The sequence below is a fragment of the Theropithecus gelada genome, chromosome 9 (assembly GCF_003255815.1).
Source record: "Theropithecus gelada isolate Dixy chromosome 9, Tgel_1.0, whole genome shotgun sequence".
In the NCBI taxonomy this organism is placed as follows: Eukaryota; Metazoa; Chordata; class Mammalia; order Primates; family Cercopithecidae; genus Theropithecus; species Theropithecus gelada.
This window is the reverse complement of record NC_037677.1, coordinates 528,751-544,535: the sequence shown is the minus strand read 5'-3', so window position 1 is coordinate 544,535 and position 15,785 is coordinate 528,751. Positions and strand designations below refer to the sequence as shown.

General features: G+C 50.4%; 1 protein-coding gene across 2 annotated transcripts in view; it reads left to right on the top strand.

Annotated features, from left to right (window-relative positions):
* DIP2C (disco interacting protein 2 homolog C) overlaps nucleotides 1–15,785 on the top strand; it is a 368,414-nt gene that overhangs the window by 40,326 nt on the left and 312,303 nt on the right. The gene's annotated exons all lie outside the window — the stretch shown is intronic.

Here is a 15,785-nt window from a genome sequence, read left to right as displayed (position 1 = left end):
CTGTTCTCGCCCACCATCAAATGTGGATGTGGACTCAGTTTCCCTTTGTTCTTGCCCATCATCAAATGTGGACGTGGACTCAGTTTCCCCGTGTTCTTGCCCACCATCAAATGTAGACGTGGACTCAGTTTCCCTCTGTTCTCGCCCACCATCAAATGTGGACGTGAACCCAGTTTCCCCGTGTTCTCGCCCATCATCAAATGTGAACGTGGACCCAGTTTCCCCATTCTCGCCCACCATCAAATGTGGACGTGGACTCAGTTTCCCTCTGTTCTCGCCCACCATCAAATGTGGACATGGACTCAGTTTCCCCCTGTTCTCACCCACCATCAAATGTGGACGTGGACTCAGTTTCCCAGTGTTCTTGCCCACCATCAAATGTGGACGTGGACTCAGTTTCCCAGTGTTCTTGCCCACCATCAAATGTGGACGTGGACTCAGTTTCCCTCTGTGCATGCCTACCTTGCCACCATGGCTCATTTCACAATCACTCAGGAAAGGAAGAAATATTATTTTTAATAGGCACGAAGGCAGTTGTTTTTACCCTAAGGAACAGGACATAATTCCAGCAATGGAAATTACCAGCCGAGTGGGTCTGTGTGAGGTTTGGAAGAAAAAAAAGGATTTTAACTTCCCCTCTCTGTGTGTGCCCACCTCCCCCAGTTGAGAGTCACAGATTTAATTACTTTAATTTTGAGCTTAAAATAATTTGACAGCCTAACAAAAACTACTACAGTCCTATAAAATTCTGCTGTGTGTTTGGCTTTTCAGTTGCTTGGCTTAATATGGTAAATGAATGCATTATGAGTTGTTATTTTAGTAATTGCTATAAAAATTAATGTATGTTATAACCAAATGTTATAAAGTTAATTTAACAGCAAAGTAAAGCTAAAGCTGCATTGATTTCCCACTGTACTTGTGCTTAAAGACGGCTCCATGAGGCAGGCGCTGTGACCCTGCAGTCTGGTGGGAGCAGGTGCCACCTGGCTGGTGCATTCGCTGCCCGTCCCCTCTTGCTGCCAGGCAGCTTTGCAGTTTCCAGGCTATGCGGGAGTTGAGGCCGGTGGTCAGTAAGAGACTGTGGGGAGTTGGGTGGTGCAGGTTGGCGTGGGGTGGAAGGAGGCGTGGAGAGCCTGGGGAAGGCTGGACAGCAGCTCCGGTACCTGCACAGGGGGGCAGGGTGCGGGCACGGGGCAGTGAGTAGCTCCTGGAAACAGCCCTTGGGGTTTTTATAGACGAGTCTGTCTTCAGCTCTGCACCCCTTTCCTGCTGAGTCCAGGTGGAGGGTGGAGGCGTGGAGCGCTTGTTTCTCCAGGTGAGGCCTCATCGGACACAGCCAGTGTTTCCTGGAGTCCCCTCACCTGGGAACGTGCCCCTGCTCTTCTCAGAACAAAACAAATCTTAGTTAAACTTTACACGTCACCTTTCCAGAAGGTGTTTAAGTCTGTATGCCTGTTAAGTCACCTAACTTTAAAGAGTAATGATACAATATGCTTCTTTTTAGGGGAGAAAACCTAGCTGATTTAAAAGATAAAATCAGAGGTTGGGGTCGCAGCATTTTGGAGGAGACTCGGTTTATGTCCTAGTGGGCAGCGGTGTTTCCTCGACTGTTGTGTTTGCTCTATTATTACATTACAGAGGTGACACTTCAAACACAGGGAAATGGAAGGCAAAACAGCCCTCCCCCATTCAGAGATAAACGTTGTCAACATATTCATGCACTTCCTTCTGCTGTTTTTGCTCTTCACTTTTTATTTTAAGACCATGTTCGTAGGATGGATATATAATTGTTTATGGTGACTTTAAAAGCACCTTTCTAGTTAAAAAGAGTGTTTTTTCATTCTGGAAAATTTAGACAACATGTTTGGTTTAAAAATTAGTTATAATACCACCGTGAAGTCATCAATGTTTTTATACATTTTCTTAGTCTCTTTATGGACTTAATATATACAATTTAACAAACTGGAAATAACATAATTTTATGAGTAAAATGTTTCTTGCCATTAGAGATGGAGCAGAGAGGAGGCACAGGGCTTCCCGCTGGCTGAGGTCCTCCCAGGGTGTGACCAGCGGCCTCCCAAGTTTAGGGTCTGCACGGAGTAGGATTTCTAAATCACCTTACACCACAAGCCCTGCAACCATGCGCCGCTTTGATAAGGGGATGTACTCTGATAGAGTTTTCAAGACAAGACTTTGCTGGATCTGAGGCTGTTTCAGCTGCTTCTGGAGACGGCAGCTCTGGCACATTTGTGCCAGCTCTCCCTCAAGACCCCATGGATGCCACATCCTTGTCTTTTGGAATCCAGTGTTGTAGAGGAGAAGTCTGAAGCCAGTTTGATTTTTGCTTCATCGTAGGAAACTGATGTTTTCAGGCTTTTCCCCTTTATTTCCATAATGAAGATGATGTCCCACCTCATCCAGAGGTGTCTTTGTTGTCTTTTTGGGAATGTCCAGCCCTTAGGTGCCTCTTCAGGTCCTCAGTCCCTTTCTCAACTTCCTTGCAATCCTCCCCATCTCATCCATCTTCACTGTAATTCTGTTATTTTTTTCATTTTTGCACTCACTTTCCCATGTGACTTTTGTTCTTGTTTCACAGATGCCCGTGCCAAACTTTATGTCTGAGGCTCAGGGGCCGTGTTTTATTCTGTCTGCCTCTGCATGTACTTTTGAGAAGTGGGGGCGGGGGTTGCCCCCCAGGTGCTGTTTCAGCTGGACCTGCCCAGACTCTGTGAATTGGGGGCGTTGGGCAGAGCCCATGTGGCTCTACGGTGGGCCGTGTTGCTGAACCCTACGTCTGAGGTTTGGGGGCCGTGTTTCATTCTGTCTGCCTCTGCATGTACTTTTGAGAAGTGGGGGTGGGGGTTGCCCCCTGGGTGTTTCAGCTGCACCTGCCCAGACTCCCTGAAGTGGGAACGTTGGGCAGAACCTGTGTGGCTCTACGGTGGGCCGTGGTGCTGACAGAGCAAGAAGCCGCACTCCCAGGACGTGCTCGCAGCTGTGGGCAGGTCTGGGATTGTGACAGGATCATTTCCTTCTCTAAAATACATCTCAACTGTTATCCAGAGGGTTGGCTGTAGGCTTTCAACAGCTTCACTCTTCTTAGTTACCAGGAGACAATTCACTAAACAGAGTTGCTGTCAGGGTTTAATTAGGAATTTCTGCGAGAGGCTGGCGGGACAGCTCCCTCGGCAAGCCTCCTGCAGCCTCCCCGTCCCCACTCTTGGGCCCAGCCACCTGCGTTGATCTGTGGAGGCTGCACATTCTCTGTTCTCCTGAGGGGCTCCTGGACTTCGGGACAGCCTTGGCAAGCTGATGTGTAACTCCCAGTCTCTTCTCTTTTTAAGTAAGAAATACGCTCATGGAATCCTGATCTTCTAAATTGTTTCATCTTTTTAAAACAGCCACAGCTTCCTAAGCCACCTTGTGTCTGAGTGTGAATCACTTGTTATTTTTCACTGCAGAATGAACAGAACTGGAATCGTAGGATTTAGAGGGTGATGAAAAGACAGAGGTTAGGATATTCCATTTTCTCACCTCTTCCTTACATTTTTTCCTTAAATGCACCCCTCATATGTCTGTGAAGTTCTTCCCAATTCTGTAACGTCACTCCATCCTCAAGTGGAACATTTGTGAACAGTAACAAGTATTGATGTGTGCAATTCTGCAACCCAGCTGGAATTAATGCTTTTTATTTATCAATGGATGGTCATCAGATGGCCAGAGGGATTCCCTGTGCATTGCGGGGGTCCCCGTGCCTGCTTGTGAGTGACATGCACATGGCGAGGGCTAGGGAATCGCAGCCTCTGTGATTCGAGTGGTGACATCATTTACGCAAGGCAGGTGGACGACTCTGAGCCTGGCATGCTCCTGGGTGGCACAGCACAGCTGACATGGAGTGGCGCAAGGGCTTGTTCCACGAGCTTCTGTGTTTTTTGTTTTGTTTTGTTTTGTTTTTGTTTTTGAGATGGAGTCTCTCTCTGTCACCCAGGCTGGAGTGCAGTGGCACGATCCAGGCTCACCGAAAGCTCCACCTCCTGGGTTCACGCCATTCTCCTGCCTCAGCCTCCCGAGTAGCTGGGACTACAGGTGCCCGCACCACGCCCAGCTAATTTTTTTTGTATTTTTAGTAGAGATGGGGTTTCACTGTGTTAACCAGGATGGTCTCGATCTCCTGACCTCGTGATCCGCCCGCCTCGGCCTCCTGAAGTGCTGGGATTACAGGTGCGAGCCACCGTGCCTGGCCTGTTTTTGTTGTTTTTGAGACAGAGTCTTGCTCTGTCATCCAGGTCGGAGTGCAGTGGCACGATCTTGGCTCACTGCAACCTCCAGTCACTGCAACCTCTGCCTTTCAGTTCGAGCAATTCTCTTGCCTTAGCCCCCCTAGTAGCTAGGATTACAGGCATGTGCCACCATGCCTGGCTGATTTTTGTATTTTTAGTAGAGACAGGATTTTGCCATATTGGTCAGCTGGTCTTAAACTGTTGGCCCCATGTGATCCGCCCGCCTTGGCCTCCCAAAGTGCTGAGATTACAGGCATGGGCCACTGCACCCGGCCCTGTGTTTGACTCTTAAATCTTCTTTTTCTTTTTAATATTTCTGTTTCTGGATGGCCACTCAGTGGATATGGAGGAAGAGTTCACAGATGTCCGTATTACATTTCTTACTTAAATTAGCCTCCCTTGAACACTGCTATAGGGTACAGATGCATGAAGGGCTGAAAGGGTGTTTGCGTCCCAGTAAGTGTGAGCGTGTGGCTGGTCTGTGAGACCCCAGTGCCGGTGAAGGCACCCGTGTGCGATGGCCTGGGACGGGGGTGTGCAGAGCCCTGACTGTGGCACACACCCTTCAGCTTTGATGTTTCAGGCCATTGCTCTGGTCGTCAGTGAGCAGAAGGTCTAACAGCAGTGACATTTATCACTGGCTGTGTTGGCCAATGTGTTAGGAGGGTGAACCTGTTTGACTTAAGCTGTTTGATGGGTTTGCATTTAAATAGACAACTGGTGACCTGGTGCCTGGACACTTGCTCTGTGACCTGCCCCACGTGGCTTCTCCCTCTGGTATGCATTAGATGAGATGGGCGTGTTTAGGGTGGTGTGGCCCTAGACTGGAATGCATTAGAAGTGCAAACCCTGCCTGACCCCAGACCTGCCCCACCCCAGTGTGACTTTTGGAGACGGAGGCCCAGCATCCTTCACCTGCCCTCCAGGTGGGTCTGATGGACCCTGAGGTTTCAGAGCGCTGCTTTGCTGGCACACCAGCAAGTCCTACTTAAAGAGGCCAGGATCTGAGATGGAAGGTTACCAAATTGTATAGCAGAAAAATAGAAATGTTTCCTTAGAATGGGTGTAGGAAGAAAAATGATTTCCTTCGTCATATCTGGAAAAGATTTCAAATTAGTAACTAGCACTATTTAGAATTGTTAGTGGTCTCCTGTATTTATTATTATTATCATTTTTTTTTTTTTGATATAGGGTCTCACCCTGTTGCCCAGGCTGGAGTGCAGTGGTGTAATCTTGTTTCCCTGCAACCTCTGCCTCCTGGACTCAGGTGATCCTCTCACCTCAGCCCCCTGAGTATCTGGGACTACAGGCATGATACCACACCTGGCTAATTTTTGTATTTTTTTTGTAGAGACGGGGTCTTGCTATGTTGCCCAGACTGGTCTTGCATTTCTCCTGCCTCAGTCTCCCCAAATGCTTCTATACCCCTGCCGCAACAAGGAAGGACAAGAGGCGTGAGCCACACTCCTGGCCTCCTGTCTTTCCTTGTCGGAGCAGGGATGTAGAAGCACTTGCTGCAGCTGACTTGAGTACATCTCGTTTCCCTTTTTTTCCTCACGGGTAACCTGGCAGTGCTGTTCACCAGTGCTGCTGGCCAGCTGTTTTTTTGATGGACTGGCAGAAAATCAAGCTGAGATCTGGGTTCCTTTCTCCCTGGGTACTGACCAGGTGGGAGAGGAGGGACGTTATCTGAGTATTATCTTCATGAGGGCTGGTGGAGAAACGTCAACTTTAAGGTGCCTGGGATCTAAGGCATGGAACCCAGCAGTGCAGCGGAACGCAGGGGATGTAGCCTTGGGAGTGGAGATGTGCGGGCCGGTGCCCTCCTTCCTGGCGGGATCTGAGTGCAGGAACAGGTTGGTGACCCAGCCGAGGTCACGGAGCAACCTGCCAAGACCTGCCTGGATACATGGCTGGCGTCCGTGCTGGCGCCAAAACTGCCCATTTGGGGATTCCCTGCAGTTGCAGACCCACCTAGGGGTCCGGAGAGCGTCCCAACCGTGACCTCAAAGAATGAGGTGTTGCCTTGAGATCCTCCAAGGTGAGGGTAGGAATTTTTTTTTTTTTGCAATTAGCAATAATTTGTTGTGAATGACCTTGGACCTATTTTCCACTTCTTTGTATAGGAAGAGAGACAGAATAAAAAGTCTCAATGTGCCAGATGCCATGTAATGAAGTGGTGGGGTTAACATTGTTGATTATTAGGTAGCATCACGTTAATTGGAACGTATTCACACGTGTCCACAGCGTGTGCGTGTGAGCGTGCGTGTGTCCGATGAGCACGTTGGGTTGGGGTCGCTGCTGGTTCATGCAGCCCCTCTGGGTGGGGCTTTCTCTGTGGCTTGCCCAGCACCGTTGCTGCTGCCTCTGTTGGAGTTCAGCCTTGACCCGCCTTGCTGCCACCAGGTTCTCGGGGCCTGTGCACCCTCTTCCCGGCACGCACCCTCGTCCCCGCGCACACCCTCGTCCCGGCGCGCACCCTCTTCCTGGCGCGCACCCTCTTCCCGGCGCGCACCCTCGTCCCCGCGCGCACCCTCGTCCCGGCGCGCACCCTCTTCCCGGCGCGCACCCTCGTCCCGGCGCGCACCCTCGTCCCCGCGGCCCCCTTGTCCTCCGTCGTGCGCACCCGGGGGGTCTGCTGTGTGTTTCTACTCAGGCCATGCCCGCCTCTTGCTGTGAGCTCAGTTTATTGAGGTGCGGTGAGAAACCAACAGAGGGGAGCAGTGTCCGAGGCTGTCAGAGTGGGAGGGAACCTTGGGCATCTCTTCCCCAGCTCTGGTGACCTACCCTTCGCGATGTAGTGCTGGGGAGACAGGTGAGTTCTAAAGGTAAGGCCGCCGTGATTTCCTGAGTCTTAAATCTAACACTGGGCCATTTGCCCTGTCGCCCCATCGAAGGGCACCTCTAGAGACAAAGCAAAGCCTCTGGTGGCCGTGGGCGGGGCGGCCATGCCTGTCTGTGGGTCCTGTAGAGCCTACCCGGCCACCAGCCGTGGGAATGTTCAGGCACTTGCCGCCTGTGGGAGGTGTGCGTTAGCCACGTGGTAGGTGCTCACGCGTGGAGGGACAGGCACAGGCCCACAGGCATGGCGGGTGTGGGAGAAAGTGCGCAGAGTGCCCAGCAGATGCCCTGTGGTCAGCGGAAGCCGTGAACACAGGCCGGGCTCGGGAGACACATTTGGAAATACACTTTAAGCAGCATCAATGGATAATGCTGCGATTTGGCTTCCTCCCGTGGTCCAAAACACGTTCTAGAGATGCCGCTGCTTTGTGTGTACCTGAGACAAGGGTCTACGTGTATTAGGGCCTTGATGTAATCTGTAAAACGGGCACAGAATGCCTGTTTCAAAGAGGCAGTGGACAAGAAAGCGTGCTCTCTTCAGTGCAATGAGAATGCTTCATTGTCATAAGCAAAGTAAAATGCCTCCAAGGCCAGCTTGCCCTGCGTTTAATGACCTTGGACACGAGCCTCCTAAACCTGATAGAAAGTGCTTCCAGCGTGGCATCATGCAGTGGCTTCATGCAGTGGCTTCATTCAGTGGCTTCAGTGGAGAATGTGCATGTGCGGCTGATACTGAGAGCTGGGCAGCACCCTCCTGACCTGAGGGGTCCCCATGTGTGGACCGTGAGCCGGGCATCCTGACCTGACAGGTCCCCATGTGTGGACCGTGAGCCGGGCAGCACCCTCGTGACCTGACGGATCCCCATGTGTGGACCGTGAGCCGGGCAGCACCCTCCTGACCTGACGGGTCCCCATGTGTGGACCGTGAGCCGGGCAGCACCCTCCTGACCTGACGGGTCCCCTTGTGCCCATTGTGGGACTTCCGTCACTCAAGCAAGTGACACACGTCAAACTGAATGCAGGGAGAAGGGTCCAGGATTGCGTGCGGGCTCCATGTCTCGTCCTTCTGAGGCCTTCTGGGAAGCCGGGAGGGCAGTGGGGTCTTTTGCGTGTTTCCTCCTGGTGGCTGTGAATTTGTACCAATGGCTTTTTGTAAAAGGGCCCGGAGGCGGAATCAGACCCTGTCGTAGAAAGGATGACGTGTTCACGGGCACCTCTTTCCGCCACTCCAGTGCTCCTGTGATTTTCAATAGGACCCTGCAGACTTCAGCCTGTTGGTGTCTTGGGGGAATAGATACAAGGATTGTTCCAATGTGTGCAAACCTGAAACAGGAATTTCTCTGCATGAAGTTGGTCACCAAAACGGGAGGTAAGGGGAGAGGGGAAGGAACTTCTTGGCCTCATCAGCCCTTTTCTTGAAACTCACAGTCAAACTTTGTCAAATTCTAGATGATGGTGCTTTAGGCGATGCATTTGTGTTTGTTATGTCTTGTTTTCTGAGTATGGTGCTTCGAGAATTTAAATATTAAGGTGAAATTGCCATGCACAGTTGAATTGGCACCATAATTTGACTCTCTGTAAAGCCTTTTGGTTTTCTGTTAGAGTGACTTACCATTTTTTGAGTTAACTGAAACAAACTCTGCTGTCAGCACGAAGGAACCACTGTATAGTTAGGACATCCAATTAAATAGAATTCTCCTAAATAGAGCGTGCTCTTTTCATAAATTTTAAAAATTCATTTATTCATCAAACACATATTGAGTACTTATCACCCTGGTTGCTAGTCACTGTTCATATATATTTTTAAGGAATTACTTCCACCTAGCTCTGAAATAACATTGCATTTAGAATTTAGCCCAGAGGTGATTAAGCATGAACTTTTCTCAGCAGTCTTGTTTTCATTTTTACTTGAGAACATGTTCTCAGACTCGGTGCCCAGCTGTCATTACCGTGCGTTGCCCCAGGCACACACCTGGCCGGCGCTGTGTCTCTGGGGCTTTAGAGCAGGAAGGAAGGGCTGCCAGGTGTCTGGCCCTTCCATGTTTCCCTGGGGGAAGGATTAGGCCTTGGGCAGGAGTCTTGGCTTGTCTTACTGGATTAGCTGGTGTCATTTAGTCAGCTCTGCCTTGGTGTTAAGCTCTGGACTGACTCTGACCTCTGAGTGGCAGAGGAGAGGATGGCGATTTAGAATCAGTCATGCAGACCGGGACACCCAGCGGGTCTAGGATAAAAAGTGGTGGCAATTGATCACTTCCCTTTTTGGGAGAACTGTGTGGATTGACTCAGACCTCTTTCTTTTGATTTTATCTTGAGACTTTGCAGAAGCAAAAATGCCTTTAAAAAAAAATTAAATGATGGGCTTTTGTAATGTTTGTGTCTCCCCAAGATTCACAAGTTGGAATCCTCACCTGCGAGGAGATAGTGCTAGGAGGGGGAGCTTTGGGTGGTGAGGAGGTCGTGAGGGTCTCATAAATGGGATTCGTGCCCTCAAAAAAGGGACTACAGAGAGCTCCCTCGCTCCTTCCACGGTGTGCGGACCCAGTGAGAAGGCGCCGTCTATGAACCAGGAAGCCCTCACCAGGCAAACCTGTCAGGCCTTGACTATGGACTTCCCAGCCTGAGACTGAGACTGAGAGCTGTGAGAAATGAACTTGTGTCGTTCGCCAGCCCCTGCTCAGCCTGTGGTGTGTTGTTAGAGCAGCCTGGGTGAACGAAGGCAGGTCATGAATTTTCTGTCGTACTTTCTGGCTTCAGATACTTGCTAGGGAGATGTCACCATCTTACCCAGGTGGGAGTGTCTGGAATCAGACATTCCGTTATGATTTGACCTTGTTCTTGCCCCACGCCTGTGCCGTTCACACCTCCAGGTGTCTCGGCTGCCCGCGGCCCCTCCAGACGTTTCTGATTCGGGGTGTGGTGCTGGTCGCGGCCGCACCGTCAGTGACCAGGAGTAGGAGCTCGCGCCCCTCGTGAACCAGCAGCCTCACCCAGAAGCTGCCGAGAAGCGTTTGACAGAAGGTGATCACGCCTTGAGACTGAAACTTCCTGTTTACAGGGAATGGAGGTGCATAGTAGGGAATTTAATGATGGCCCTAGAAACAGATGCCTCTGGGGTAGGGGATATTCTGCAGGACAATGGCCCCGGACTCTCGTAAAGTGAAGATCACAGATAAAAGGGGTGCGAGGCTGTCCCTGACGAAGACGAGGAAGAAGAGTCACTCGGCGCAGTGTGTGGCCCGGATAGAAAAGACGTTTTCGGGACGATTGTGCTACCTGAACATAACCTGGACAGCGATGCTCTGAAATCGTTCTTGTCTGCCGATGATGGTACTGCGGCTGCAGAGGGGCCCTTATTCCTAGGGAATGTGTGCCTGAGGACTCGGTGAGGCAGCAGGAGCCTCTCACCTTCAAGTGGCTCCAGAGGAGAAACAAATCTGTCTCTCTGTCTGATCTACAGAGAGAGTGAGAAAGAAAATCTAACGAAATGTTAGCAGTTATTGGAGCTCCGCGTGGAGAAAACTTGACCACTCGTTGTACTGTTCTTCCACTTTTTAAATATGTTAGAACATTTTCATAATGAAATTGTGGGAAAGTAAAAATAAATCTGGAAATTAGAACGGAAGTGAGCCCAGCCAAGCGCTCTTGGGTTCAGCCAGGAAGAGCCAACGGTCCGTTGGTGTTCTCTCGACTCGTCGTGGGGATTTCCCCCTCCTGGGTTCACCACCTAGTTTTCCTTGTGATAGTTATTTTATACATAGCTATGAGCATAGGTGATACTGAAAACACACGTTTAGTGTGGTTTGTCATTAAGAATTTGGAGAACTGGCTAAAGAAACCACTTGCACAGAGTTGAGATGAGCACTGCCTGCCTCAGTGTCTGTGGTAACAGCTTCATTTGGGTGCAGAGCTTGGCAGAGGTTTGAGTGACCCTGTCTCGATGGTCCTCTGTCAGAGGACAAGGTTAAGAGTCACCACCGAGGGCCCTGTTGAGCCTCTGGGCTGGAAGTAACCTCCCCCGGGCTGGTGAGGCAGCCTCTGGGGGCCTTTCCTGACAAAGCCCTTCACTGAGCTGCAGTCTGGCCACCTCTGCCCTCGCCTCCCCGACTGCAGGGCCTCGAGGTCTCACCACCTCCAGCCTGAGCGCCCAGTGCCCAGGGGCAATTTCCCGCCTTCCCTGGGGGCTCAGGATGCCGGCTCCCGGGGCAGTGCCCGCAGCTGGGCCCCTCCTCCCGGGCTGGGGGTAAGGCTGGCCACGGCCTCGTGCTATGTCCCACTGGCCACTTCACCGCAGCTGCAGCCCACACTGCGTGGCCGCTCCTGCTTCTGTTGGATGAGGAGATGCAGGCCTTCACCGAGGCTTTCTGGCCTCGCCCCTGCTGGCCCCAAGGCTGTGCCGCTTCCCCCTGCCCAGCCCCTGGTCTCTGTACAGTGTCTGTCCAGGATGTCTGTCCATCCGTCCTTGACATTCTGTCCAGAAGCAGCCACTGTCATCCTAGTTTGTGAGGGACGAGCAGAGCCCAGGTGCGGTCGATGTGGAGATGCTGATGCACTTCAGTGTGCAGGGAAGTGAGTTCCTTCATATCTACAGCCTCTGCGCAGACAGCTGGGAGCTCACCCCATTCACAGGTGGATGTGCCTTGTTTTTTGGCCCAATCACCTGCATTAACTCAGAAGAATCACAGTTCCCTGCTTTTCTGTCTTTCGTGACCGTCCGCCTCCCTCCTCTGCCTGGGGCTGAATGGTGGGGTCTGTCGTGGGTTCGTGGGACCCTCTGTTCTTGTGCGGCCACCAGGAACTGTTATCCGGGCTGATTCCACAGGAGGAGTTTGGGGTGAGCTCCTGAGCGAGAGTTGGGAAGACTGACGTCTGTGTAAATCTTGTTTGTTCATGGTTATTCCTCTCAGTCTTCTTAAATTGTGAAAAATTGGGGGCCAGTTTGAAATAAGGATTTAGGTATGGATTGGTGAGGAGAGAACGTTGATCTAATTGGGTTTCCGTTGTGTGTGATAATTTTACACTATCCTTGGGAAGAACTGAAGATGTTGGCAGTGTCGTGAGAATCCTTTCTTTCTTTCTTTCTTTCTTTCTTTTCTTTCTTTCTTTCTTCCTTTCTTCCTTTCTTCCTTTCTTTCCTTTCTTTCCTTTCTTTCCTTTCTTTCCTTTCTTTCCTTTCTTTTCTTTCTTTTCTTTCTTTTCTCACTCTTGTTGCCCAGGCTGGAGTGCAATGGTGCAATCTCGGCTCACTGCAAACTCTGCCTCCTGGGTTCAAACAATTCTCCTGCCTCAGTCCCCCAGTAGCTGAGATTATAGGCGCTCACCACCATGTCCAGCTAATTTTTTGTATTTTTGGTAGAGATGGGGTTTTGCTCTTAAGGGCATTGTTCATTAAGTATTAATTGGTGGCCTGCCGTTGAACTAATGTTAGTGTAGTGCTGACATCATCAGCCATGGCAGAAACTTACTTGGCATCCCTGGAAAAGAGGGCAGGGAAGCATAGTGCCCTGAAACCACCTCATTCTCCAGTGCTACTTCCAACTCTGAGCTGATGGTCATTATGAGTGGATCTGCCCCGGACAATTAGTTTAGTGCAGTTGCCTTGGACAGGCAGGTTAAAAGTAACAAACCACCACAAAACTCAGCTAATAAAATGTGAGGAGAGACATGGGGCACCAGGAAGGGGTGAGGCCTGTCTCCCTGTGTGCCATCTGTGTGGAGCCTCAGTACCTAGGGGACAGCGTTTACACAGAGCCCCAGGTTTTTATTAGCATTTCCCTGAATAAAATGTCACTTGTGAGCTGCGGACTGGGAGGCTTTTTCTGATGATTAGGTTTCGTAATGTGGGATCATCAGTAGGCAAGGTGGACCTGAGGGCCGTGGGATCTGGAGACTGTCCAGGGCTGCTTTCTGGGGATGACAGGCTTGTCCCTTCAGCAGTCAAGACACCAAAGAGAGTCTTTCTGAGAATAAAAGAGAGAAGCTTTTAAGGAAAAAAGCAGTTTCTCTCTCTGTTTGGGAGTTGAGTGCATTTTCCTACATTTACTCGGAGATGTTCCTTGGTTCCCACCATGTGCTATCGCCCCGCTATGGGGTAGGGTCACCCCACCCCATACCTAACCCAGGAAAACTCCTCTGCGGTTATTTCAGAGGCTGTGTGCATTTCTCTTGCCTCAATGGGTAGAGTGAGTTTTTCTTCCTACTGTTTTTAGTCAGTTTTCTTCATCTAGCCTGTTACTGGGATAAGTTCCAGAGACGAGCAGTTTTAAAAACAATCTTTGTACCTTGCGTAGAGAGCAGTCCACCTGTAACCAGTTTGTTCCTGGAGGTACCGCAGTGGCCTTGGTTACGCGAGGGCCCCGTGGCTCAGGATGGGCCGAGGAAGGAGTGCGTGAGCAGTGGGCACTGACCGGAGGCAGGGGAGGCGCTGCCACATGTGGCTCGAACTCCCCCCATCCACTCTACCGCACCGCTGGGACGTGAACACTCTCGCCCTGGACGTTTTGTCTGAATGTTCAGTGCCCAGGCTCTTGGGTACACAGGCGGCCCCGGGTTTTATTTGAAAAGGGTGTTGCGAACAGTGAAGTAACCCACGTGCCTAAGCTTTGATTGACATGAAGGTATGTAGCGGCTGCTGAAATCCTGGTCATTTTAGAACAAAGTATTTTATTAACAGTTTTCTAAAAGAAAGAAATCATTAAAAAATTGATCCCTGTTGAGGTAGAAGGATCTCGTCCTCATGCTCCTCAGTTCCTTCTAGAATCAGCTTCCAGTTCAGCTGCAGAACAGGTTCTGGTGGTGGCTGGAGCAGCCCAGGCAGGTGCCGTCGGGTCCGAGTTCACACTGGTGCCCGTGTGGTCTCCAGTTACGGTGTGGGCCGTGGGGTCTGAGTTCACACCATTGCCCATGTGGTCTCCAGTTACGGTGCTGGCCATGGAGTCTGAGTTCACACTGGTGCCTGCATGGTCTTCAGTTACAGTGCTGGCCATTTGTGCCTTTCTGGGAAGTTAGAAGGAGAATCATTTCATCACCTCTCTGTCCTCCCACACCTGATCTATGCTGGGCCACCGTGAATTCTTCCTTTTAACTGTTTCTCTCATCACGGGCAACGCTGGTGTTCTGTGGTCAATGTTTGCCATTTCTGAAAACGGATTCTGTGTTTCTTTATATAATCACGTGGTCTCTTTTACGAATTTCACTTTTCTTTAAGAAAATAATCGTGCTTTTATCTCTTCAATCTCAACTCTGTTCCCTGACACAGGCTCTTACCAGCTCGAAAATTAAAAGTAATCTTTGATTATACTTAGTACTTTCTAAAGTTTTCAAAAGTTTATCAGCATGTGGGTTACTGAACATTGACTGTTTATTTAATGGAAAATTACATTCTAAGTAGAGTATTAGGGTGAAAATGATCTTTTGATTTTATTAAAATATTCAGGTAAAAATATTAAAATGCCTTCGCCAAACTTCATGCCTGTGTATCGTGAAAACATTAAGCTGCTCTCTGCTCCCGGGAATGCATGAGTAGAGTATGTGTTTGAAAGCGTCATTCCAGTCTTAACTTTTAGGTATTCTTAAAGGGGTTGGCTGGAGAAGTGACATTTAGCATTGAGTGAACGTTTGACAAAGATTTGTCTCGATATAAAAATAGTTAAAAACAATCTTTAGTGTTTCCTGTCAGGGTTCACCCATTAAAGAATGGTCTTGTAAAAAACTCATCGAGAGTGTCGGCGCCCAGAGGTGCTACCTTGCCCACAGTTGTGTCATCTGCTGTCACCAGGCGACACGCCCAGCGTTTAGCTGCACGTCAGATGTGGCCACGGGGCCACAGGACATCTCTGCGGATGGATGTTTTTATGCAGATTAATGAGGATGGAGACCGCTGCAGAACTGTAAGCCCCCCAGGGGCTGACGGAAGCCTGGGAATACCCGAGACACCAGAGTCGCTGCTGCCCTGGGTGGAAGGAAACCTGCCCTGGAAGATGGGAAATGCAATAAGGAGAAAGTACCAAGGTACATGATGCTGTGAAAACGGAGATGTTTTAATTAAATTAACAATTAAAATCATTTTAATTATGTGAATTATTTGAATTCATGTTAGTTCTTTTTAGGAAATTAATACTTAAAGCAAGTTTGTTTTCTGAATTGTTTGAATTAATTGAGTCAGCACAAGAGTTAGCATTGATATCTGACCCTCTTCCAGGGTTGGGGCAGAGGAGATGGGGGCAGAGGAGACGGGCCTCCCACCCGCTTTCCCCTGGAGCTCAGCCAGAATTACCCATTGAGGAGCCCTCAGCTCCCTGAGAGCCAGGAGCTCTTGCGGAGAAGCCGCTGTCGGCATGCCACCCGCTTTGATGGCCCTGCTCTGCCATCCCTGCGCTCCAAGGGCCGGACCCTGCCGCTGCCTGTGCCAGACGGGTCTCAGGGAGGTGCCAGCCAGGGGATATGCATGGCGAGGCCTGGGCATCGCTGTCCGGATTCCGTGGCTGCCAGTTTCATTCTCTCGCTGTTTGTCCCCCTAGCAAGACTCATGAGGTTCCTTGAGGACAAGACCCCCTCCTGCCACCTGGTCTGTTTCCTGAACGTTCTCTGCACCAGTACAGCCCCAGGATGCAGCCCTCGGGAATCAGGGTGTTGGCCATAGTAGGGCGGGTCGCTCTGCTGGGCACC